Source organism: Mustela putorius, unplaced genomic scaffold (genome assembly GCF_011764305.1).
Source record: "Mustela putorius furo isolate JIRA1106 unplaced genomic scaffold, ASM1176430v1.1 tig00004033_pilon_pilon_pilon, whole genome shotgun sequence".
Classification (NCBI taxonomy): Eukaryota; Metazoa; Chordata; class Mammalia; order Carnivora; family Mustelidae; genus Mustela; species Mustela putorius.
The window spans coordinates 478,413-505,215 of record NW_025422169.1 but is presented as its reverse complement, the minus strand read 5'-3'; positions in this window follow the sequence as shown (position 1 = coordinate 505,215).

Genomic DNA, 26,803 nt, shown 5'->3' with positions numbered 1-26,803 from the left:
TCTGTTGTGCAAATTAATTTTAACCTATGAACCTGCTGGGTTTATTTATGTTTAATTGACACCCTAAAACTAATGTAAAGAATTGTTTTTCAAGTAACTATTGCCTAAGGTCATGGGTAGAGTTCATTTACACATTTACCTTGGGGAACTATCCTGTCCCTGGGGTTAAATTCATAAAGGTGGCCTGGGACACCTGGGGGCAGAATTTGAAAAGAAAGTTGGAAATATTTACAAGTGTAAATACTTGGAATTTGAGCTTGTGAGCTCCCAGGAGTGAGTGACAGATCTCTTCAGGCTAATTCTCAGAGGCTGCACCAAGGTTTGGGTAAGAAATAAACTAAGGCATGTCTACCATTCCAGATGACCATATGTCATCTGTTCCGAAATGGCATTCATTGTAAAATAAATTATTTAGGGCTTTTTTGTTGTTGTTGTTTTCTGTTTATTTGTAAAGCTAAGAAAAAAATCTGCTGTAGCCAAATTGTGAAATAAATCTTCCCATTTAAGTTTTTGAGTGTGTCCGGAGTCAATGAGCTACTTAATTTAGACATAGGATGATGGTTGTGATGAGAAAGAGGAGGAGGTGGGAAAGAATATCATTCTTTTATATACATTACATAGAAAACATAGGAAAATGCATTAATTAGGGGGTTTCTAAAACATTGTCACATTCAAAATTCAACCCTTCTCAATCAACTTGGGACTCAGAAACATCAATATCAATGTTTTGTTTTGTTTTCATCCCCATGCAGTGTAATCCTTTGTGCCGTTAATATCATTAATGCCACATTCCTTAAAAGTGTTCATACCATTACCCCTGATTTCTAGGCCCATGCCATTCTGCACGCTGGACAGCTTGCACTTTTTCTTTTGTAAGTTACCATAATGCATTGATAATACAAGTATATCCTGACTCTCATCTAGCCAATAGACTGTAAGATATTCCCAACTTTGGAAATGTTATATTATTTTTAGAAGGTGCATTTTAGAATCAGTAAAATATGGCCTTGGTTCTCCTTGTTGACATTCTTGCTGTAAAGTTTTACGGTTCAAAGAAAGAAGTTTTAGATTGATTCTCCCATAGGCACATACATTTATTAATTTGCAGGCCAAAGAAAGGCAACCAAAATGAAGTTAGTATTTTGGAATTCACTAACCTTCTGATATAAATCATGAGACAAAATCCTTCTGTTAAGTAGCTACTCACAAGCCACAGAAAGGGTATTATAACATAGGCCTCCATTGCAAAGATGAGAGATTATGAATCATTTTTATTCTTTATTATACACTGCTCAGACCAAAATGGTAGGGCCTCTACAATACTTCTATCCAAGCCATATATCTATAGTATCACAGAATTGCAGCAATAAAAAAAAAATCATTTCTAATATACAACATGCTAATGAAAATACCACTGTTTCCTTGGCCTATGGATAGCCAATTAATGTACAAATGTTAACTAAATTCTACTGGGTTATAATGTAGACAAATTGCATGCTATTGATGTGGAAGAATTTTAAAGAAAATTACAATACAAAAGATGTTTCAGTGTTTTTTCTTTAGCAAAATGGAGATACATGACTGGTGGACATGCTACCGTCTATACCCTTGTTTCTCTAGTTCACTTATATTAGCAAGCATTGAACAAAATGTTTAAAAGTCTTTCTGTTTGGCTCTTTCTTTAAACTGTTGCCAATATTTGGCGGGGGATAAATTGGCTCTCTTTCCTTTGTACAAAAGAGTTATTTTTAGCATAAATAAGTATATAAACTTACGAAGTGTTTCACGTAAGTACCTAAAATATGAAATATATGTAAAAACAAATATGTTTAGCACAACTAAATACTACATAAGCAGCCTAATATTTTACATGGCTTAGTGAAACCTTAAATCAAGAATTGAGGTCACAAAATCAGAATACAAGATATCTGAGATTATTTGTATGATTCTTATTCTTCTCCCAGATAATCTCATTTCATTAACATCAACCACAGGGCTCTTGAACATGGGCCATGCACAGTAAACCATAGAAAGTACTAGAAGGCATTGTGGTCCGACAGCAGTCTTTCTACACGGAGCTAATGCCTTCAGCAGCTTCCATCTTGGTAAGCACAGATGACAAACAATAGAGTAATACTCTGACCCTCCAGGAGATATGAAGAATGCTCTTCTCCCTTGCCATAGAAACAGGAATTTCAAACCCTACAAATCATGAGTATGAAATGTTTTCCCAAGTCACCTCATGCCATATGTATTAGAATGTTTTTAGTACATATAATCATTTTTGATAATTATAGGTGTGTGTCCTGGAGTTGTTACAGCCAGCATAGTAACCCAGGCCTGGAGATTTTCGGCTCCAATTTAAAGATGACATAATGGTACACTTTTCCAAAATTAAACATTTTATAAGCCATTGGCTCTTGATATGCACAGTGGGTATAGGATTTCTTTATCAACCATTCTAATTGGGATTAGCTGCAAGCTTAGCTTCTCTTTCAAGTCCTGTCTTCTTGCAGCACTCTAGTTTACATCCATTTTCCTTTCTTAATGTTTGCTGAAGCTTATATTCCTGGAACCCTTCATATACCAAATAAACCAGAATTGCTATAAGGTAGACTTCGTGAGACACCCCTAATGATACTCCTTCCCACTAAGGTTTGAAAATGCCTTACCATCCACTTTCACTTCATCAAGTGCTATATATCCAGCTCCCCAAAATACTCTTTTATCATTCCCTCTTCTGCTCATTTCCCACGGACTAACATAACTATATAATTTCATTTCTTGCATTCGTTTTTGACTACACATGCTCCAATCTATTTGTTACACTGAGCTGCTGAACAAGGGAAGATTCTATACCCCTAGGATACATTTGGTTATGTCTGGAGATATTTTTGTTTGCCACAGTTAGGGAACATAGGGCTGCTACTTGGCACTTAGTGAATAGAAGCCAGGAACGCTTTTGAACACCCTACAATGAACAAGAAGATAGAATGACAAAGAATTAACCATCCCAAAATGTCAATGGTGTTGACACACTGATTTTGAGAAACCTTTGCTCTACTGTGACCTATTACTGTCATAGTGTCTTAATTAACTTTGCTGTAAGATTTTTGTGTAATATTATTTTAAAAAGTGCTTTATAACCTGCCTCCCCCCAAGAATATCAGCATTTGAGGTCTAGACATAGCATAATAATTCACACATTATATCTGATTATGAAGTTTTAATTAGATTAAATAGGCCATCCTTGCTTGTACATAGTATGTGTTTGTGTGTGGGTAATTCAAAAGAAGTAATATATGTAAAAATGACTCTAACATTAAATCAGTAGCTATGCAAATATTAATTCTGTTACCCCCTAGAAGGCCTCACAAAATACTGGAAAAGTTTTGAAAAATGCTTTTTGTATCACACTGAATTATTATGGGTTATTTTCGTAATTGATCTGAATGAACCACATAGGTCATAGGAATGTGATGTATCTATTACTTTCTGTATATAAGAACAGTTCATCTGCCCTATATATTGGAAAAAAATATTTTAAAGTATTTTGGATCATTTCCAGTTGAGTCATACCTGCCTTATGTCTGACCTGGGAATGAAAATTAGAGAATAATTGGTAATAGTGTGAGAAAGAGCCCATCCATCCTTGACCTTTAAGTGCAGGAAAATCAGGTATTATGATTTCCGTGTTTTAAATGATGTGTTCTGAATCCATGAACTTTTATATACTTGTTCTAGATTCATGATGGTGATGCATTTCTAAGACAGGATTCAAATCCAAAACCCTCATTTTTTTTTTTAAATAAGTCCTTAAGCAAATAGTTATTTTGTTCTTGTTCTTTAATGGGTAAGTTATTGTTTACTCCCTACCTCAACACTGATATGCCTTTGGGATGCATCATGATCTATGAAGGGAGCACTGACTTTAGCATCCGTTTGAAAGGCAGTTCTTACTTGGTGACCTAAAGCTGAAATCAGGAACTTTTTTTCTGTAAGAACCAGATAGTAAATATTTTTGCCTTGCAAAGCATATGGTTTCTGTAGCAAATACTCAGTTCTCCCACCGTGAAGAGAAAGCATTCATAGACAAGATGTAAATGAACGGGCATAGCTTCCAGTAGTACTTCAATTACAACAACAGGTGATGGGCATGTTTGGACCATAGGCCACATATTGCTTCCCTCTGATGAAGAGGAAATTATTGTACTTCCTCATCTGTAAGATGGAGACACCAGATCTTTAGCTCAGAGGTTTCAAGTAATTCAGAATAACTGAGATAATGTAAGAAACATATCTATGAGAGGATATAACCCATTACAGACATTAAATACACTATCATTATGATGGACGCGAGTGAATTAATGTTTAAGTTCATTCATACAATATTCTTTCGACAAGGCTATGGGAGAGGATTAATTATTTAAGTAACAAAAGACTGAGATTATGAGGTAACTTCAGCTTTAATGATACTCATGTCAAAAATTTTCCATTCAAAGCTCTGTATCTTGAAGCTTTAATATTTTTTTTCCTACAAGAAGAGCAGAAAATTTAAAATTATTCTTTTAAGAAAATGCTACAAAAAGCAATTGGATTCTCTAAATCTAAGCTTCATCACAAAACAAAACAAAAAAAGTGCAAGTTTATTTTATAAATTGTTCTCACCACTAGTAATTACTAAATGCTTTTTTAATGGCTCATAATGAATTCCATGCATTTTCAAAGAATTATTTTGCTCCCAGAGTTATGTGGATTAATTTATGTATATTTAATTTAAAAATTAGCATCACTTTGGGGATTTGTCTGGGTCCCCTCAACATTTCATGAATAAATAAGCTTGCTGAACCTTTTTTAAAAATGCATAAATATATAAAATACTCTTTAGCACATTTGCTTTTGAAAGTAAACAACATTCACAAATAATTGAACCTGTGTTGACTTCAGTTAGCCAGAATTTTAAAAGAAAACGAAATTCAATTGTGAGTAGACTACATGTTTAATATTTGTTCTATAGTTGGTTTATACATTATTTAATGTGATTATACATCAATCTCAAAATGTAAAATATTTCCTTTTACCTCTCCTATACTAAACCAGTGCACACTTTTCAAAGTAGACACCCTCTGAAATCGAAAAATAAGTAAATGAAAAGAACACACTCATTTTAAAGTATCCTGTTCTGTGTATTCAGTGATAGGCCTCATCTAAATGCTGCACAGGTTACTAATTGTATACAAATGTGCATTTTCAAAGTACCTCATAGCCTTTCACTGGTAAGATGTGCCAGCATTTCTATTCTGAAGGATGAGGAAGTGCTTTTCTTTTTTTCTTTCTTTTTTTTTTTTTTTAAGATTTTATTTATTTATTTGAGAGAGAGAGAGACAGTGAGAGAGAGCATGAGTGAGGAGAAGGTCAGAGGGAGAAGCAGACTCCCCATGGAGCTGGGAGCCTGATGCGGGACTCGATCCCGAGACTCCGGGATCATGACCTGAGCCGAAGGCAGTCGTCCAACCAACTGAGCCACCCAGGTGCCCGAGGAAGTGCTTTTCCATAAATGTAATATTTTAGTAGATTTTCTGTCCATTAGCATGAGAAAAATACAGATAGATGATAGATTGATAGACCTTGTAATACATATATAATATGTAACATAATGCATTTTATGTATATGTATTATTTTATAATATATACAATGTATGTAATGTATATTTTGTAAATTATAGAATATATATGAATTTTAATTATATTTTATTATATATACAATGTATATAATATATATTTTGCACATAATATATATTATATATATATATATATATATATATATATATATATATATATATCAATTTGACTCTACTGAGGACCTTTCCAAAAATTCAATACAGGCCTAGTTCAAGAAGCAAGAAAAATCTCAAACAAGCTGGTCTTACACCTAAAGGGGCTAAGAAAAGAACAACAAACAAAACCTGAAACCAGCAGAAAGAAGGAATAAGAATTAGAGCAAAAATAAATAGCGTAAAAACTAAAACACCAATAGAACAGATCAATGAAACCAGAAACTGTTTGGAGCACTGGGTGTGGTGCATAAACAATAAATTTTGGAACACTGAAATAAAATAAAATTTTAAAAAATCAGTAAAGCTGATAAACCTGTAACTAGACTTATCAAGAAAAAAAGAGAAGAGACTTAAATAAAATCACAAATGAGAGAGGAGAAATAACAACCAACACCATAGGGAAACACTGATAAGAGAATATTGTGATAATCTATATGCCAACAAATTGAACATCCTAGAAGAAATTATTAAATTCCTAGAGACCTATGAACTACAAAAACTGAAATAAGAAGAAATAGAAAATTTTAACAGAACAGTAACCAGCAAAGAAGTTTAATCAATAATCAAAAAACTCCCAAGACCAGATGACTTCATCGGAGAAGTCTACCAAACATTTAAAGAGTTAATATCTATTCTTCTGAAGCTATTCCAAAAAAAAAAAAAAAAAAAATAGACAAGGAAGGAAAACTTCCAGATTCATTCTATGAGGCCAGCATTACTCTGGTACCCAAAGCGTATAAAGACACCACTAAAATAGAGAACTACAGGCCAATATCCCTGATGAATATACCTGAAAAATTTTTCAGCAAAATACTGACAAACCCAAATTCAACAATACAGTAAAGAAATCATTCACCATGATCAAGTGGGTTTTATTCCTGCATTGCAAGGTTGGTTTCATACTTGCAAATCAATCAATGTGATGCATCAATAAGAGAAAGGATAAAAAACATATGATCATTTCAGTAAATAAAGAAAAAGAATTTGACAAAGTACAATATCCATTCATGATATAAACCCTCAACAACGCAGGTTTAGAGGAAACATACCACAACATAATAAGAGCCATGTATGGGAAAACAAACCAAACAAACAAAAAAAACCAGCTAACATAGTTCGTAGTTCATGGCTCTTAGTGAAAAACTGAGAGATTTCCCCCCACCTAAGATCAGGAACAAGACAAGAATGTCCACTCTACTTTTATTCAACATAGTGCTAGAAGTCCTAGCCACAAAAATCAGACAATAAGAATAAATATAAGTCATGTACATCAGTAAGGAGGAAGTAAAACCTTCACTATTGGCAGATAACATGGTACTACATGTAGAAATCTCAAAAAAATCCACCAAAATCCTAACTGTGTGCACAGTTAGCTAAAATTCTATGATAATTTTGAGATTAAGGGCTTCTTTCCATGAAGACCAATATAATTCATTCTATAATATGGAACTAGATTGTGTCACCAAAATACTCATATCTTAACATTACATGACCGGGTAGGTACCCTCTGTGAAAGGAAGAGAGGATGTATTTTTCCTGAGTCTCTCTTCTCTTAGAGTTCTGAACTATGCCAACAGTTTGACTACTATACTCAATTCAGTGGATTTTTTAAAACTATTTCCAATCTCCTACAAAAGCTTAGGAATCTTGAGTTTAAGACTTGTGTGTTATTTCTCCCCTTGACTTCCAACAGGAGAAGAGGGAATTGTGGCGGGGGGGGGGGGTGTGAGGGGTTGTATCAACGCTTATCAGGATATAAGCATTCTTATATCAGGATACAAATTTACCATGACATTAGACAAAGCCGCTTTCAAATTTCTAAACCATTCAAGCAAACTTACTAATACTAAGAAAATAACAAAGCATATTTACAAAATGAGCATATTACGCCCAGCTGTGCAAGCAATGGAATATCTATCTAAAGTGATTAGCTCCGTTTTGTCTCTTCAGAGTGCATTTGATTTCTCCTCTGGTTTGGTTCACCTCTTCAGGGTAAAGCAGCTTCATAATTCAGTTTGGGGATTTTTGCAATAATGACTAAGTACCTTCAGGGAACCACTGTGTTTGAGGCAGGGGTCTTCATAAAATAAAGGTGTTGTCAGGAGAATTAAACAATAAACACAGAAGAATTTTATAAGGGAATTATAATTATAAATGTTGGCAGATTCTTGAAGCAGAATTGGGGCCAAAACCCCTAAAGGCACAAAAATGTAAAGATCACCTATCATAAAATCGACTCACCTTCCTTTAAGAAACTATTCCCAGTTGCTCAAGACATCTTTCTTATGGTAGATTCATAAACTCTCCCAAAATAATTTTATTCCAAGCAGGAAACATTGAGTATATTATTTACATTTTGAGAATATATTTGTATTTTTTTTTTTTGGTAAAGAAAAAAGGATAGTTTTTCAAAAATACCATTACGATTGTTCTATTCTAGCCTATAGATATGACATATATGTGCAGTATAAAGAATACTAATCAACAAATTCATGGGCATGCTTTGTGTCTAGCTAAATAAATAGAACATTGACAATATTGTTGAAAATTCCCTGTAGGCATCTTTTGGATTTTATCCCAGTCTTTTTTCTCTGGAAGTAATTACCAGCTTGATTTTGTGTTAATAATTCTCTATACAAATTAATTTTCTGACTTTTTTGTTTAGTTTTGCTTATATGTGATCTAGGTAATAATAGAGTTATACTCTATATATGTTCATTCTTTGATGACTTTTTTTCTTTGTACATCATAGAGTATACAACTGTAGTTTTGAGTTTACTATTGTATTATATTCCTTTGCAAATTGACAAATATGCTGTTATAGGCATCTGAATTGGTTTGTCTCTTGGTCTTATGAATGACATCGCTGTGGACAATGTTCAGTGTGCCTTTGGATGGAAATGAACTAAGGTTTCTTTAGGGTATTCATGTCATAGTTGAATTACTAGTCTAGAGTATATTTATGTATCTGTTCAGCTTTACTAATAATTGCTTCCTAAAAGATATATAATTCACACTTCTATTAGCAGGGCATATGAAAATCTGGCATGCATGAAATTATAATGCAAGTGTGATTGTAATTTCAACCTACTCGATTATTAATCTGGTGAACACTTTTTTAATTGTTTATTCCTATTTTCTCTCCTACAAAATGCATATTCAAGTTCTTTGCTGCTTTTTCTATATAATGGTTCTTCTCTTACTGATTAATTGGGGTTCTTTTAATTTTCCTACTGATGTCTTCCATAGGTGTAGCTAGTGTTTTTACCCTTTTTATGGTAATAACATATTTGATGATACAAAGACCTACTTCTAAATTTTCTTTGAAAATCTGAAGTTTCAGTTTTCATATTCAAATCCTTAATCCATTAAGAATTGGTTTGAGAATATAGTGCAAGGTAGAGATCCAATTTCATGTTTTCCTGTTTAGATTACCGATGTTGCAGCAGCACTTAATAAATTTTCTTTCCTCTTTAAGATTTACATTTGCCAAATATCAAATAGGATAAATCCATGGGTCTGTTTCAGAGGTCTCTGTTCAGGTCCATTAGTCCTGTTTAATCCTACTAAATTTCATACTGTCTTAATAACTTGAACTTTATAATTACTTTTAATGTCTTAGGAGATAAGATTTCTCAGTTTGTTCTTCTAGAGGGCCTTAATGGTTATTGGAATTTTAAATTTCCATATAAATTTTAGAATCAACCTATCAAGTTCCATAGAAAATGGAGATGATATTTAGATTAAAATTACACTAAATCTAGATCATTTGGGGGGAAATTGACAGAGAATAAGTATTTAATCTTTCTATTCATGAAGGCACTGTGGTTCCCATAGTTTGGGATTTTAATCTATTTCTTGATGTATTATTATTATGATTTTACAAAATTATTTATAGTTAGATCACTTATGTATATGTTATATATATTATATATTTGATGCTGTTGTAAGTTATAGTTTGTTAAAATAAAGTCTTTTATTGCTATAAATGCAGTTTACTTTCACATAGTGATCTAATATACAACAATAATGCCAAACTCTGTTCATAATTCTAATTATATGTCTTTACAGTCTTTGAATTCTGTAGAATATTGGGTTTAAAGTAGCACTGTATGTAGACATATCATCTCCATATAAAACCTTTCTAGTCATTACATACTTTGTTTCTAAAAGAAATGTCTTAAATTGGGGGCCTAACTAAGAGCTCCAACATTAAGCTCTCTCCATTTAGAGAGAGGGATAACAATTTTTCCTTATTTTATTTCGATCTTTACTTACTTATTTAAATAACTGCCCAAAAGAAATACTGTGAGCATAACATTTCATGTAGATCTTTTATAGATGCCTTTTATTGAGTTAAAGAAATCATTATGTATTTTGTTAGCTAAGGGTTGCTTTATCCTTTGAATGGGTGAATTTTATTGATTTTGGTTCTTTGGTTTTTATTTTTTACGTCCTTTGGAAGGATTATATATTTTATTTAGTTTCAATCTGTTAATGTAGTGAATTACATTGATATATGTTCCAATATTGAACCACTGTTCACAGATAGGATAGACCCAACATAGTCTAAATATAGTATCTTTTATTCATTTTTAGATTTTTTTTACTTTAGTATTGATAAATAAGATTGCCATTTAATTTTATTTCAGTACCAAAACAATTTTATTTATTTTTCTAACCAATTTTAATTTGTTATCAGATTCACTAGCATCATATATAGTATTGAGGAGGACAATTTATTCCTGAATGTCTATCAATATTATATGTATTTCTATTGTTTGCGTTGTTAGTGCAGTTGTCATTTAAATGTTTTAATAAGACTCCTCTATTTGTGCAAAAAAATATTTAGCAGTTGGTTCAATTTCCATTATAGCTCTAGAGCCAATGGTAATTTTAGTTAATTGGGGGCATAGATCTGTTTTATTTTCTCTAGGAATTTCACCTGATTTCTGAATGATGTACATTCCTCTTCTAATTTTTTACTACACAGTAAAAAATAAACTCAAATGAGCAAACCCTATGTAAATGTTGGTGGGGGAAAAGAATAACTGTATACCCACAGATACAATATTTTAAATATGCATGCAAAAATAGATTTAATATAAATTTACTAATATAAAGCTATATTAATTTTCCTAGATACTCAAGGAATACTAATCTGGCTGTATTCTGACAGAGATTCAGTGCAGCATAGGTTCTATCTCCTATTATTTCTTCCTCTTTTTTCCTTCTTCCATTTCTCCAATTCCTTTTCTATTAATACCCTCACCCCACAACTACTGGACTAGTCAATAGTATTGTTATTACTGGTCAATACTATTATTAGTAGAGAATTGCCATCCCCATTTTAGCATTCTGGGATCTAGATTATGCAAGAAATTTTATTTTTTATCTTTTTGAATTGCTGTATGGGAGACAGTAAAATATCAACTTCTCTGAAGTTATTACATAAATTTAATGCAATTCAAATCACAATTTCTTTGTTTTCTTTTATTGAGTTGGGGATATGTTTAATATTTTGTGAAGTAGTAAATTTATTCAAACCAATTCAAATAAATTTAACCAAGAAGAACCAAGAGAACTGTCTAAAACAGTAGTAGTTAGTATATGTTGGGCTTAACCTCATCAGATGTAAGAACAAAACTACTATAATCTAATAAGTAAATGTTTGAATGTTAATTGACAAAGCAATAGAAAAGAAGAGAAATGACAGAAATAGAATCAATAATAAACACAATTGTAACATCAGATATAGTTGATAACATTATGTAGTTAGAAGATAAATAATTTAATAGTGTTAAGTAACTATATCTCATCTGAATATTCATAACACAAAATTACCAAATGTATTAAAGACCTAAATATCGAAGTCCTAAATAGAAATATAAAAAGAAAAATATCTACAAACTACAAGTGTTATGTAAAGGGATGAGAAAGTTCTTACAAAGATAGAAAATTAAAAAATAATAATAATAAAGAAATGATAAGATATCCTTGGCTTTAGTTTCAGAGATTAATTCCAAGAATAGTCCTTTTTATGTTTCAGACAGAAAAGGGAAAATAACATATCAATGGCCTGCCATCCAGGGGAAACAACTTCTCCAGAGTTTTATCTCCCTAGGGAAATGGCATTTGGCCAAATCCAACTGCTATAGCCTTTCTCTCTTTCTTAAGGGAAAATAAAAAAGGTTAAGGAACAAATCTAAAGGTCAAAGCCCAAGGACTCAATTCCGTTAAAGCACTCTCGAATGCTTACCCCCTCCCCAGTCTTTTCACCACATCAGTGGGGCTACAGTATAATAACAATGATTACAACTGATAGAGCTACAAGTCACAGACTCTAAATAACAAGGATTTCTTAAAAAAAAAAAAAAAAACTTAAGGACATGGGGGTAAACAAATACACTAGGAGAAATTAAAGGTTCTGGCATCTATGGCTATAGAAAACATTTAACATAATTCAGCTCCTGTCGACATCTACATAAAACTTCACACTAAACTTCACACCTGTTTACCTCTGTTTCTGTTACTTGAGCCATCATGCTTGGATTGCAAAAAAAAAAAAAAATTTAAGACATGCAAACATTAAAGAAAAACGTTGTCTTAAGAGGAAAAGCAAGCATCACAACCAGTCTAAAATATGATGCAGGTATATAATAATAATGTAAGGATTTTAAAAGAGCTGCAATCAATATGTTAAGGGCTCTAATGTAACAAGTAGACAACATACCAGAAGAGATGGGTAATATATCAGAAACGTAGAAATGCTAGGAAAAAAAACAAACCAAGTAAAACAAAATAGAAATGCTAGAAATAAAAAACACTGTAATTGAAATGAGGAATGCTTCTGATGGCCTCTTTATAGGACTAGACAAAACTGAGCAAAGAATTAGTGAGCTTGAAGATATGTCAGTAGAAACTTTTCAGACAGAAATATAAAAAGAAAAATAGTGAAACAAATGAAACATTTAATAACTGGAATAGCTACAAAAGGCATAACATATGCACAATGGGACTACCTGAAGAAGAGGAAAGAGAGAAAGGACAGAAGAAATATTTGAAAGGATAATGGCTGAAAATTTTCTAAAATTAATGATAGATACCAAATTACAGATCCAAGAAGCTGAGAGAACACCCAGCAGGATAAATATTTATACCTATGCATATCATTTTGAAGGCACAGAAAACAGAACACAAAGAGTAAATCTTGAAAGTCAAGATATAAAACAAAAAAGACAAAACAAAAAATACACCTTGCCTATATAGGAACAAACATAGGAATTACATAACATACTTGGAGTCACAGAAATAAGTCACAGAGTTACAGAAATAAGACAGTATAGGGAAATATTTGCAATGTTGAAAGAAAAGAAAACATCATCCTGAATTCTATAACCGGGAAATTGTCCTTCAAAACTAAAAAAATAATTCAAGATCTTCTGGATAAACAAAAACTAAGAAAACTGATTAACAGTAGGCCTTCATTGCAATAAATGTTGTAAGTACCTCTGTATAGAAAAGGAAAATGATATTGGTCAAACTTGTATCTATCTAAAGAAAGGAAGAGGGCCAGAAAAAATGAAGATAAAATAATTTTTAAACTTTTTTTTTTATTTTTAATTGATTTACTATATAATTGTTCAAAGTAATAATGAAGTTTGTAATTTCAACATATGGGTAAGTGACATGAATGGAGCAGTGTTATAAGGTACAGTAGGGAGGAATTGGGAATAATCACTTATAATGTATTTGGTACTTTCCATTAAACAGTACGGTGTTACTTAAAGGGGATTTAGATGAATTTTACATGTATATTGCAAACTCTAGGGTAACCTCTAAAGAATTTCAAAATAATTATATTTGAAATGCTGAGAAGAGAGTACACGAATTTTATAAAATACTCAAAATCAAAGCAAAAGGCGCCTGGGTGGCTCAGTGGGTTAAAGCCTATGCCTTTGGCTTGGGTCATGATCTCAAGGTCCTGGGATCGAGCCCCACATCAAGCTCTCTGCTCCGTGGAGAGCCTGCTTCCTTCTCTCTCTCTCTGCCTGCCTCTCTGACTACTTGTGATCTCTCTCTGTCAAATAAATAAATAAAATCTTAAAAAAAAAAATCAAAGCAGAAAACAGGCAAAGGTGAAAAAAAAAGAAAAAGAAAAAATACAATGAACATAAAACAGTTGCAAACATGGTAGATATTAACCCAAATAAATCAATAATTATTTGAAATGTACAATGAACATAAAAGAGTTGCAAACATGGTAGATATTAACCCAAATATATCAATAATTATTTGAAATGTAAATAGTCTAAATACATCAATTAAAGAATAGACACTGTCAGCATGGATATAAAAATCAGATCCAACTCTGTATTTTCTTTTTTTTTTTTTTTAAGATTTTTATTTATTTATTTGACAGAAAGAGATCACAAGTAGGCAGAGAGGCAGGCAGAGAGAGAGAGAGGAGGAAACAGGCTCCCTGCTGAGCAGAGAGCCCGATGCGGGACTCGATCCCAGGACCCTGAGATCATGACCTGAGCCGAAGGCAGCGGCTTAACCCACTGAGCCACCCAGGCGCCCCCCAACTCTGTATTTTCTATAAGAAACAATCTTTAAGTATAAAGATACAGATAGGTTAAAAATACAGAAATAAAGACAAATGTGCCATGACGTTACTCAGAGGAACCTGGTGTTGCTGTATCAATTTCAAAAAAAAATCATGTTTCGTTCAGAACAATGAAAATTATCAGGGTTTTAGAGGGTCTTTGCATAGTGAAAAAAAGAGGTCAATAACCATGAAGATACAAGAATCCATAGTAAGTGCACACCTAAAAACAATCAAAACATGTGAGACAAGACCTGATAGACCTGTGAGGTATAATAAAATAACTATGAGAGCCAGAGACTTCAACAATTCCATTTGAGTAACTGGTAAACTCAACAGATAGAAAATCAGTAATGATCTAGTTGAAATGAACAGCACCAACATTCAACTAGATTTATCTGACACTTGTAGAATAGTTTATTCCACCACAAAATATATACTCATCACATGTTCCTAAGAGACATTAAGGAGGATAAGCCACATTTTGGACCATAAAAACATCTTAGTAAGTTTGAAATAATAGAAATCCTATAAAATTTGTTCTCAGATCAAAATGGAATTATACCACATCTATAACAGAAAGAGAGCTGGAAATCTGAAAATATTTGGAGATTAATAGATACCTTTCTAAATAAAATAGGAGTCAATAAAATTTAAAGAGAAATGTAAAAATAGTTTGAACTGAATGAACAAGAAAAGAAGTAAAAGTGAGTGCAGAAATTAACACAGAAAAACAAAAGCTAAGAGTTTTAAAATATTAAAGTTTATGAACTTCTAGTCACATTAACAAAGAGAAAAAGAGAGAAAACATTAATTACTGATATCAAAAATGAAAAGTTATTCATCAGAATAATCTCCTGGACATTAGAAGTTAATGAAAGAATATTACAGACCGCTCATTGTCTACATATTAGGTAACATGGATGAAATGGAATAATTCCTTGAAAGACACATTCTTCCAAAACTTGTATAAGGAAAAATAGGTAATATGAATAAACCTATGTCTGTCAAAGAAATTCTATAAAAAATTAACCTTACAAAACAACAACAACAAAAACAAAAAACAAAAGCAAGCAAGCAAGCAAGCATCAGGCCAAGATGGATTCACTGATAAATTCTATCAGACATTTACAGAATAAATAACACTAGTTGTTTACAATCTCTTCCAGAAAATAGAAGCAGAGGAAGTAAGGAAACACTTCTTAACACGTTCTATGAAGCCACTATTACCTTAATGCCAAGATCAAATAAAGACATTACAAGACAAAAAACTACAGAGTGATATTGGTCATGAACATAGACATAAAAGTTTTTTGACAAGTATTATCAAATTATGTCAAAAAAATTCATAGAATTATATTACAACCAAGTGGAAGTTTTCCAGTTATATAAGGCTGGTTCAGTTTGACAATAAGGAAGAAAAATTATATGATCCTATCAGTGGATTCAGAAAGAAGTATTTCACAAAATCCAACATCTATTTTAAAAACTCTCAGTAAATTAGGAAAAATAGAAGCCTCCTTAGCTTGATAAAGAACATTTACCAAAAAATGTTAACTGAAATCAGATTTAATGACAAGAAACTGGATGTTTGCCCTTACAACTGGGAATAAGGCAAGAATGTTCCCTCTCACTGCTTCTATTTAACATCAAATCGAAATCCTAGCTATTGCAATAAGACAAGAAGAGGAAATCAAAGTATATAGATTAGGAAAAAATAAATAAAATGTTCTTTGCTTTGATTTGTATTTCCCTGATGCCGAGTGATATGGAGCACATTTTCATGTGTCTGTTGGCCATCTGGATGTCTTCTTTGCAGAAATGTCTATTCATGTCCTCTGCCCATTTCTTGATTGGATTATTTGTTCTTTGGGTGTTGAGTTTGCTAAGTTCTTTATAGATTTTGGATACTAGTCCTTTATCTGATACGTCGTTTGCAAATATCTTCTCCCATTCTGTCAGCTGTTTTTTGATTTTGTTAACTGTTTCCTTTGCTGTGCAAAAGCTTTTGATCTTGATGAAATCCCAATAGTTCATTTTTGCCCTTGCTTCCCTTGCCTTTGGCGATGTTCCTAGGAAGATGTTGCTGCGGCTGAGGTCGAAGAGGTTGCTGCCTGTGTTCTCCTCAAGGATTTTGATGGATTCCTTTCACACATTGAGGTCCTTCATCCATTTTGAGTCTATTTTCGTGTGTGGTGTAAGGAAATGGTCCAATTTCATTTTTCTGCATGTGGCTGTCCAATTTTCCCAGCACCATTTATTGAAGAGGCTGTCTTTTTTCCATTGGACATTCTTTCCTGCTTTGTCGAAGATTAGTTGACCATAGAGTTGAGGGTCTATTTCTGGGCTCTCTATTCTGTTCCATTGATCTATGTGTCTGTTTTTGTGCCAGTACCATGCTGTCTTGATGATGACAGCTTTGTAATAGAGCTTGAAGTCTGGAATTGTGATGCCACCAACTTTGGCTTTCTTTTTCAATATCCCTTTGGCTATTTGAGGTCTTTTCTGGTTCCATATAAATTTTAGAATTATTTGTTCCATTTCTTTGAAAAAGATGGATATCACCTCACACCAGTCAGAATGGCTAAAATCAACAAGTCAGGAAATGACAGATGCTGGCGAGGATGCGGAAAAAGGGGAACCCTCTTACACTGTTGGTGGGAATGCAAGCTGGTGCAGCCACTCTGGAAAACAGCATGGAGGTTCCTCAAAATGTTGAAAATAGAACTGCCCTATGACCCAGCAATTGCACTACTGGGTATTTACCCTAAAGATACAAACATAGTGATCCAAAGGGGCACGTGCACCAGAATGTTTATAGCAGCGATGTCCACAATAGCCAAACTATGGAAAGAACCTAGATGTCCATCAACAGATGAATGGATCAAGAAGATGTGGTATATATACACAATGGAATACTATGCAGCCATCAAAAGAAATGAAATCTTGCCATTTGCGACAACATGGATGGAACTAGAGCGTATCATGCTTAGCGAAATAAGTCAAGCAGAGAAAGACAACTATCATATGATCTCCCTGATATGAGGAAGTGGTGATGCAACATGGGGGCTTAAGTGGGTACGAGAAGAATAAATGAAAGAAGATGGGATTGGGAGGGAGACAAACCATAAGTGACTCTTAATCTCACAAAACAAACTGAGGGTTGCTGGGGGGAGGGGGTTTGGGAGAAGGGGGTGGTATTATGGACATTGGGGAGGGTATGTGCTTGGGTGAGTGCTGTGAAGTGTGTAAACCTGGTGATTCACAGACCTGTACCCCTGGGGATAAAAATATATGTTTATAAAAAATAAAAAATTAAAAAAAATGTTCTTTGCTCACAGATGTCTGTGTAGAAAATTTAAAGTCCTGGACCTAATAAACCATTAGAGCACTGTGGCTCAATACAAAGTTAATACTCAAAAACCAATGCTTCCCTATACCAGTGTGCAAGGAAGGGGTAACTCATAGGCCTACACTGCTGAAATTCTCCACTTTGTGTTAAAATGCTATCCTCAGGATTAGCGATTTTCTGGACCCTGGATAATTCTGGACTGTTTGCCTGGTAAGAGTGTTTTTCTGTGACTGAAATATGGGGCTGTGCTACACTTGTTTGATAACATAGTTTATTATCATTATCGTTTTAAAAATGCATTTAATACCCATTTTTGTATGCCTGAGGCCTTGGACCAAATGCTACCAAATCAGTCATATAATTTATGCTAACCAACATGAGAAGTGGTGAACACATATTTTGCTCTGAAGAGTTGTTGCCTGTGCAACTAAAGCCAGTCTTCTAAGTACTAAATGCATATGTGACTTACCTCCGTTAAAATATTGGACCCTGTACTTGCCTACATTTTCTTGGTTGACAGCGCTTTGCACAAGTTGTCACACACTGTTGCTGGGAAAATTAAGTGTATTCTATGACTCCACTAAGAGAACACACCTGGAAGCTTGGGCCTAGTTTTTAATAAAGTACACTCACTATGCCTTTTTTCCTTAGCTAATGAGTATCCTTTTGCTGTAATAAACAATAACCATGATTGTAATAGCTTTTCAGAATCCTGAGTCTTTCTAATGATGCTTATACAGAAAACTCCCAATACTGTGTTGAAAAAAGTAAAAGATATAAGTAAATATTTCAAGAGATATTCTGTGTTGATGGATAGGAATATTCAATATTGTTAACATGTCACTTCTTTCTAACTTGATCTATAGATTAAATGGAATACCAAAAAACAAAACAAAAACAAAAAACCTAGCAGGTCATTTTGTAAATATTTGCAAACTGATTCTAAAACTTATATGCATGGGAAAAAATACCCACAGTAACCAATAATATACTGAGGAATAGCAAAGTTAGAAGACACACGACTCAACTTTAAGACTTATTATAAAGCTGTATAGTCAAGACAACATGTAATCAATACAGCATGGTATTGATAATAAACTCATAGATCAATGGAACAGAACTGAAAGCCCAGAAATAGGTCTACATAAACATAGTCAACTGAACTTTGACAAAGAAACAGAGGCAATTCAATGGAAAGAGGATAGGATTTCAAAAAATTTTGCTGGGTGGGGGCGCCTGGGTGGCTCAGTGGGTTAAGCCTCTGCCTTCGGCTCAGGTCATGATCCTGGGGTCCTGGGATCGAGCCCTGCATCGGGCTCTCTCCTCAGCATAGAGCCTGCTTCCTCCCTCTCTCTCTGCCTGCCTCTCTGCCTACTTGTGATCTCTGTCTGTCAAATACATAAAATCTTTAAAAAAAATGTTGCTGGGAAATTTGGACATTTTTGTAAAAGAAAATCATCTAGGCACTGAACTTACATATTTCACAAATATAGCTCAGAATATAGATCTAAATGTAAAATGTAAAACTACAAAATATAAGATAATTTAAGAAGAAAATGTAGTTGGTCTTGTGGTTAGTGATAATTCTTTTTTTAAGATTTTATTTATTTATTTGACAGATATCACAAGTAGGCAGACAGGCAGGCAGAGAGAGAGGATGAAGCAGGCTCCCTGCTGAGCAGAGAGCCTGACGCGGGGCTCATCCAGAACCCTGAGATCATGACCTGAGCCGAAGGCAGAGGCTTAACCCACTGAGCCACCCAAGTGCCCCTGGTGATAAAAATTTTTAAATACAAAACTGAAAGTATGACCCATGAGAGAAAAAGATTCTGATGAACAAAACTTGATCAAAATTAAAAGCATAAAAAGACAGAAGTCTAGGAGAAAATATTTACAAAACACATATTATAATGAAGGATCTATGTGCAAGATGCACAAAGAATACTTTAAGCTCAACAGTAACAAAACAAACCACCCAGTTACAAAATGAGCTAAAAAACTGAATAAATATCTTGCCAAACAAGAGAAACAGGTGGTAAGTAAACATAGGAAAAGATGCTCAGTGTTATCAGTTAATAGTAAGTTGCAAATTTAAGCAATAATGAGATAACCTTTATATAGATTTTCTAAAAACAAAGAAAACAAAACACCTGACAGTACATTATGCTGATGATGATGCAGTGAAGTAGAGACTCTTATTCATTATTGATGAGAATGCACAGCAGTATAGCCACTTTGAAAAGAGTTTGGTTTGTTTTTGTTTTTGTTTTTGTTTTTGTTTCACCATAGAAAGCTGCAGTTGTGTACCTAGGTATTTACCCAATTAATGTGAAAACTTGTGTTGACCAAAAAAAAAAAAAATCCATGTATGATTTTATAACAGCTGCATTCATAATCATCAAACCTGGAACAACCAAGATGTTCTTTACTAAAAAAGTGGATAAATAAATAGTAGTGCATTCATACATTAGCATAGTATTCAGGAAAAATGAAGTGAACTATGAAGGCATGAAAAGACATGAAGAACCTTAAATGCAGATTGTTAAGTTGAATAAGCTGTTCTGAACATACTAGGCAATTCAATCAGATGACATTCTGGAGCAGGAAAAATTGCAGGGACAGTAAAATGACTGCTAGTTGCTAGAGATTTGGGAGAGATGAGTAGGTAAAGCACAGGGAGTTTTAAGGTGATGAAACTATTTTTTATGATACTCTGATGGTGGATACATGACAATATACATTTACCAATACCCATAGAACTTTACAGAGCAAAGAGTAAACTTAATGTATATGAGCCAAAAAAAAAAAAAAATCATTTAGGTCAGGGGATCTCAGGAAGGAATACAGACTGTGACAAGAGAATCTAATGGTATTAGAAATGTAGAAACAACCTCACTGATGGAGTTAGGGGAAAGGTGCTGATCTAAGTAATTTTTTAAAATTTATTTTTTATTTATTTTCAGCATGACAGTATTCATTGTTTTTGTACCACACCCAGTGCTCCATGCAATCCGTGCCCTCTCTAATACCCACTTAAAACCCCTCAGATTGTTTTTCTGAGTCCATAGTCTCTCATGGTTCACATCCCCTTCCAATTTCCCCCAAATCCCTTCTCCTAACTCCCCATGTCCACCATGCTATTTGTTATGCTCCACAAATAAGTGAAACCATATGATAACTGACTCTCTCTGCTTGACTTATCTCACTCAGCAGAATCTCTTCCAGTCCCGTCCATGTTGATACAAAAGTTGGGTATTCGTCCTTTCTGATGGAGGCATCATAATCCATAGTGTATATGGACCACATCTTCCTTATCCATTCGTCCGTTGAAGGGCATCTAAGTAATTTTCAAAATGAGAGGAGTCTGTAAAACTAAAGACAATTGCATAGAACCCACTATACTTTAGTTGTTAAGGTTATCCCAGGAGTTACAGGTTAATAAAGTCTGATACGGTTATACATGTATACTGGAATTCAGCAATGAAACAATGGATGGTGAAAAGTAAGAGCCAGTTTCCTTCCCACTACTGAAGTAGAAATTTATACATATGCAAGGAAAGGAGTCTAAAATGACTGTTGTAATCAGAATTGGACAAATCAGTTAAGAACTCACATTCAACTTAATATAGATATAGAGGATTACACATAGATTTATATATATATATATTTTATATACATACATATGTGTGTGTGTGTGTGTGTGTGTGTGTATATATATATATATATATATATATATATATATATATCCTTGTTCTGTTAGCTAAGAGGGTCTAGAAACTACACCACCCCAGTAGCAATGAGCATACAGCTATCACCCAGATAGGTTTCTGAAGCCATTCTCCTATAAGAGAAAACAGGGCTCTTTGGAGAAATAGCCAGTTTTAGCTGGCGGAGAGGTGGTGAGTGTGCACAGGACATAAATACTGAGAATTGCTACAATATATCATATATAATGTATAATGTTTCTTTTCCAACAAAAATATGAGATATGAAACAATAGATAATTTATATGTTGGAGAAAAAAAAAGAGAGAGAAAGATAGCAGAACTGTTGGTAAGAATGACCAGATGTCAGAAGATTTCAATGTGGTCATGATAAGTATGTTAAAAGAAAAAAAAATCATGATTATAGACACAAGGAGACAGTACTATGGAAATGTAACCTCGGGAAGAAAATATCAGGAAAGAGATAGAAATTATTTTAAAAGAACCAAATAGAAATTTTGGAATTGAAATGTACATCAACTGAAATGAAGTGTTCACTAGAGGGGTTCATCAGTAAATGTGAATTGTCAGGAGAAAGAATTAACAAGCCTTCAGGAGAGATCAGTGGATATTATACATCAGAATAATGAGGTTCAGATGAAAAGTACAGAGCCGCAGAGACATGTGGGAGAGTTCTAAGCACACCTGCATGTGTGTAATAGAATACAAGAAGAGGAAAGGAAAGATAAAGGAGAAAAAAAGTACTCAAAAATTAATGGCTGCAAACTTCCCAAAGTTAAAAAAAAAAAAAAAACAATCTATACATCCCAGAAGTTCAATAAATTCTAAGAAGGATAAATGAACAAAGATTCAAAAATAGACATCATTGGGGCACCTGGGTGGCTCAGTGGGTTAAACCTCTGCCTTCAACTCGGGTCATGATCCCAGGGTCCTTGGATCAAGCCTCACATCAGGCTCTCTGCTCAGCAGGGAGCCTGCTTCCCTTCCTCTCTCTCTGCCTGCCTCTCTGCCTACTTGTGATCTTTCTCTCTGTCAAATAAATAAATAAATAATATAAAAAAAATAGACATCATTGTATAAATGTTGAAAACCAAAGACAGGAAGTAAATCCTCAAAGTAACAAGAGAAAATGACTTCTGAATGATTAGGGAACCCTAGTAAGATTAACAGCTAACTGTTAGCAGAAACAAAAGAATCCTGAAAACAGGATGACATATGAAAAAGTACTGAAAGAACACAAAGAACTATCAATGAAGAATCTTCTCTTCCACGAACCTGTCTTTGAAAAACAAAGACAAAATGCACTCCAGGATAAACAAAATGGAGAGATTTGTTGCCCGCAGACCTGCTTTACAAGAAATAGATGTTCTTCAGGCTGAGAAGCTAGTGAGCACAGACGGAAAGTTGAGTCCGCACAAGAAAATAAAGAGCAACAGCAAAAATAATTATGTAATTGTGAAAGACAGTGTAAAAGCACATTTCTTCTTTTTCTCTTAATTTAAAAAGAAATAGTGTAAAACAATATCTATAATAATGTATCCTCAAGCCTATAACATATAGAAATATAGTATATTTTAAAGTAATAATATAAAGGAGGTGAGTAGGAAAAAACCTGTAATGAAGGAAATAATACCAGATTTAATTGGAATCCACAGAAACAAATGGAGAGATCTAGAAATGTTAACCAAGAAGGGAGGTATAACAAACTCTAAAAACATACTTGCTCTCTTTTCTTTCTGTTTCTTTAATAACCATAAATTATATAAAGTGACATTAATTATATAAATTAACATACATATATGTAAATTAACATCTTTATGGTATGTACATATATGTATGTACACATGTATCTTTGTAAGTATAAATAAAAAGTACAGAATATGGAAGATGGATTACAGCATAATAGAAGTAATATTTCTATACCTGATCAGAATTAGTATAATTCTGGAATCTATTTTTGACAATATATATGATAAGCCCTAGAGCAACCACGAAAAAAAAAAAAAAACCTCAAAAATATGATGGGAAAAAATCTTTAAAGGAATTAAATTGTGCTAGAAAATATTCACTTAATGCAAACAAAAGCAGGAAAGGAAAAATAAAAGGAAGAAAAATCATGTAACACATGTAGATTACAAAAAAAAATGGCAAATGTAAACGTAACCATATAACACTAAGTGGAAACTGATTGAACAACAAATCGAAAGTCAAAGATTGTTAGAATGGATAAAATCATTCAAGATTCCACTAAAAACTGTCTATGGGATATGTATTTGAGATACAGAGACACAGGTGAAAAGTAAAAGGATAGATGAAAATATAATATGTAAACATCACAAGAAAGCTGCAGTATTTTACTAATATCAAATAAAATAGACTTTTGATCAAAAACTTCTAATAAAGACATTTATAATGATGAATCAGTCCCTCATAAGGATATAATAGAAACATATATGCACCTAACAACAGAGCCTCAGGATATGCAAAGCAGATGTTGGCAGAATTCAAAGAATAAGTAGAGAATTCAGCAATACTATTTGGAAACTTTAATACCCCACTTTTAATAATGGCTAAAAAAAAGCAGAATATCAGCAAAGAAATCAAAGACTTGCACAATAGGAGACCTAATAGACATCTGTGTGCCATCTACCAAATTCAGGAAGAATAAACATTCTTCTCAAGTGCACATGAAACACTTTCTAGGATAAACTATATGTTAGGTCATAAGACAAACCTGAACAAGTTTAAATGGGTTTAAACAGTGTTTCCTGATCATAATGGAATGAAATTAGAAATTCACACCAGAATGCAATTTGTGAAACCCACAAATATGTGGAATGACATTAGATAGCCAGCGAACAAAGAGGAACTTAAGAAATTTTAAAATGCTTTGAGATTAAAGAAAATGAAAGCATTTTATACCAAAATGAATGGTATGCAAGTTGAGCAGGGCTAACAGGGAATTTTATAGATATAAAGACATTTTAAAAAAGACTCTCAAATCAACAACTTGACCTCCCATCTTAAGTCTTGAGGAAATGAAAGTTCAAATAAAGCAAATGGAAGTAAATAACAATTGTAAGGAGGAAATAAATGATACTAACAATAGAAAAAAAAAAACAGAAAAATCAACAAACCAAAATTCAAAGATCAACAAAATTGGCAAAACATTAGATAGACCAAGAAATAGAGGATTCAAATTACTAAAATCAGGATGAAAGAAAGGATATGCCACCAGTATTACAGAAATTATTTTTTATAAAGGGGGAAATTATAGGGGAATACAATGTGTAAACAAATTAGGTTACTTGGATGAAATGAATAAATTCATAAAAGAAACTGGTGAAACTGAATTGAGAAGAAAGGGAAAAGCATAAGTCTCTTAGTCTGCTTGAGCTGCTGTAAGAAAATATCATAGACTGATTGGCTTAAACAACAAACATTTATTTTCTCACAGTTTTGGAGTCTTGAAGTCTGAGATTAGGATGCTGTTATGGTTGGTTTGGGGTGAGACCTCTTCCTGGCTTATAGGCTGCTATCATCTCAATTGTGTGCTTGTATGACCTCTTGGTCATGCAGGGAATTGAGAAAGAGTGAGAGCTCCCTGATACCTTCTTAGAAGGACACAAACTATTATATCAAGGTCCCATCATTATGATGTCATTTAACCTCATTTACCTCCTGGTAGTCTCTACCTCCAAGTAGATAGGCACATTGGTGGTTAGGGCTTCAAGACAGGAATTTAAAAGTGAATACATTTCATTCCATAGCAGCCTATAACAAGTAAAAAGAATTAATAATTAAAAATATTCCCCAAAAGTAGTATCCAGGACCAGAAGGCTTTATTGGTGAATGCTGTCAAACATTTAATGAGACTAAATATCAATTCTTCACAAATTCTACAAAAAGTAGAGGAGCAAACCCATACCAACTTATTATCTCAGACCAGTAGTACCCTGGTATCAAACCAGTTAAGACATTAAGAAAATAAAACTATAGAGCAATATATATTATAAATTTAGTCACAGAATCCTGACTAAACTATGAACAAACAATCTACCAGCACTTGCAGAGAATTATACACTATCACCAAGTGCTATTTATCCCATGAATGCAAGGCTGGTTTAATATCCAAGAATCATTTAATGTAATACATCATATCAACAGAAAAAAGGACAAAGATCACATGACCATCTCTGTGGACATTAGTAAAGAATTTCGCAAAATGAAATAATCCTTCATAATAAAAAAAATCGGCATAGAAGGGAAAAGTTTGGCATAATAAAGGACATCTAAAAACCCATAGCCAACATTATACTTGGTGGAGAAAGACTGAAAATATTCTCCCTAAGATGAGTAACATGGCAAGAATATCTGCTCTTGACACTCTATTCAAAATTGTACTAAATCATTACAATTTGTAGTTGGACAACATTGTACTGGACAACTCTGAAAACTGAAAAACTCTGCTGATAGAAATTAAAGATCCAAATTAACGGAAAGACATCACCTATTCTTTGATCAGAAGACTTAAGATAGAACTCTGCAAATTGGGGATGCCTGGGTGGCTTAGTCAGTTAAGCATCTGCCTTCAGCTCAAGCCATGTTCCCAGGGACCTGGGATTGAGCCCAGCATTGGGCTCCCTGCTCAGTGGGAAGCCTGCTTCTCCCTCTCACACACCCCTTGGTTATGTTCCTTCTCTCACTGTCTTTCTCTCTCTCTCTCCCTCTCTCTCTCAAATAAATAAAAAATTAAAATCTTAAAAAAACCCAAAACTCTGCAAACTGATGTACAGTGTCACCACAAACCCCATCAAAATCTGTGTTCTTTGCATTAACTGATAAGCCATTCCTAAACTTCATGAAGTATATCAAGGAACCCAGAAGACACAAACAACTTATTAAAAGAAGCATTAAGTTGAAGGAGACATAATTCCCAATGTCAAATGGTGCTAAAAAGCTACTGTAATCATTGCATTACCTGCATAAGGACTATTATATAGATCAGCAGAATTTGAGAGTATAGAAATAAATTCACCTAAATTTTGACAAGACTGACAGGGCCATTCAATAGAGAATGAATAGTTTTTTCAACCAACAGTATAGGGACAACTGAATGTTCACATGTAAAAGAATTATTTAGACCTTGCACTATCTCACATCATCTACAAAATTTATATGAATCAATCTATCTCACACGATCTATCTAATACCATCTATAAAATTTTTATTAATCCAAAACCTAAAGTATAAGGAATTAAAACTATCAAACTTCTAAAAT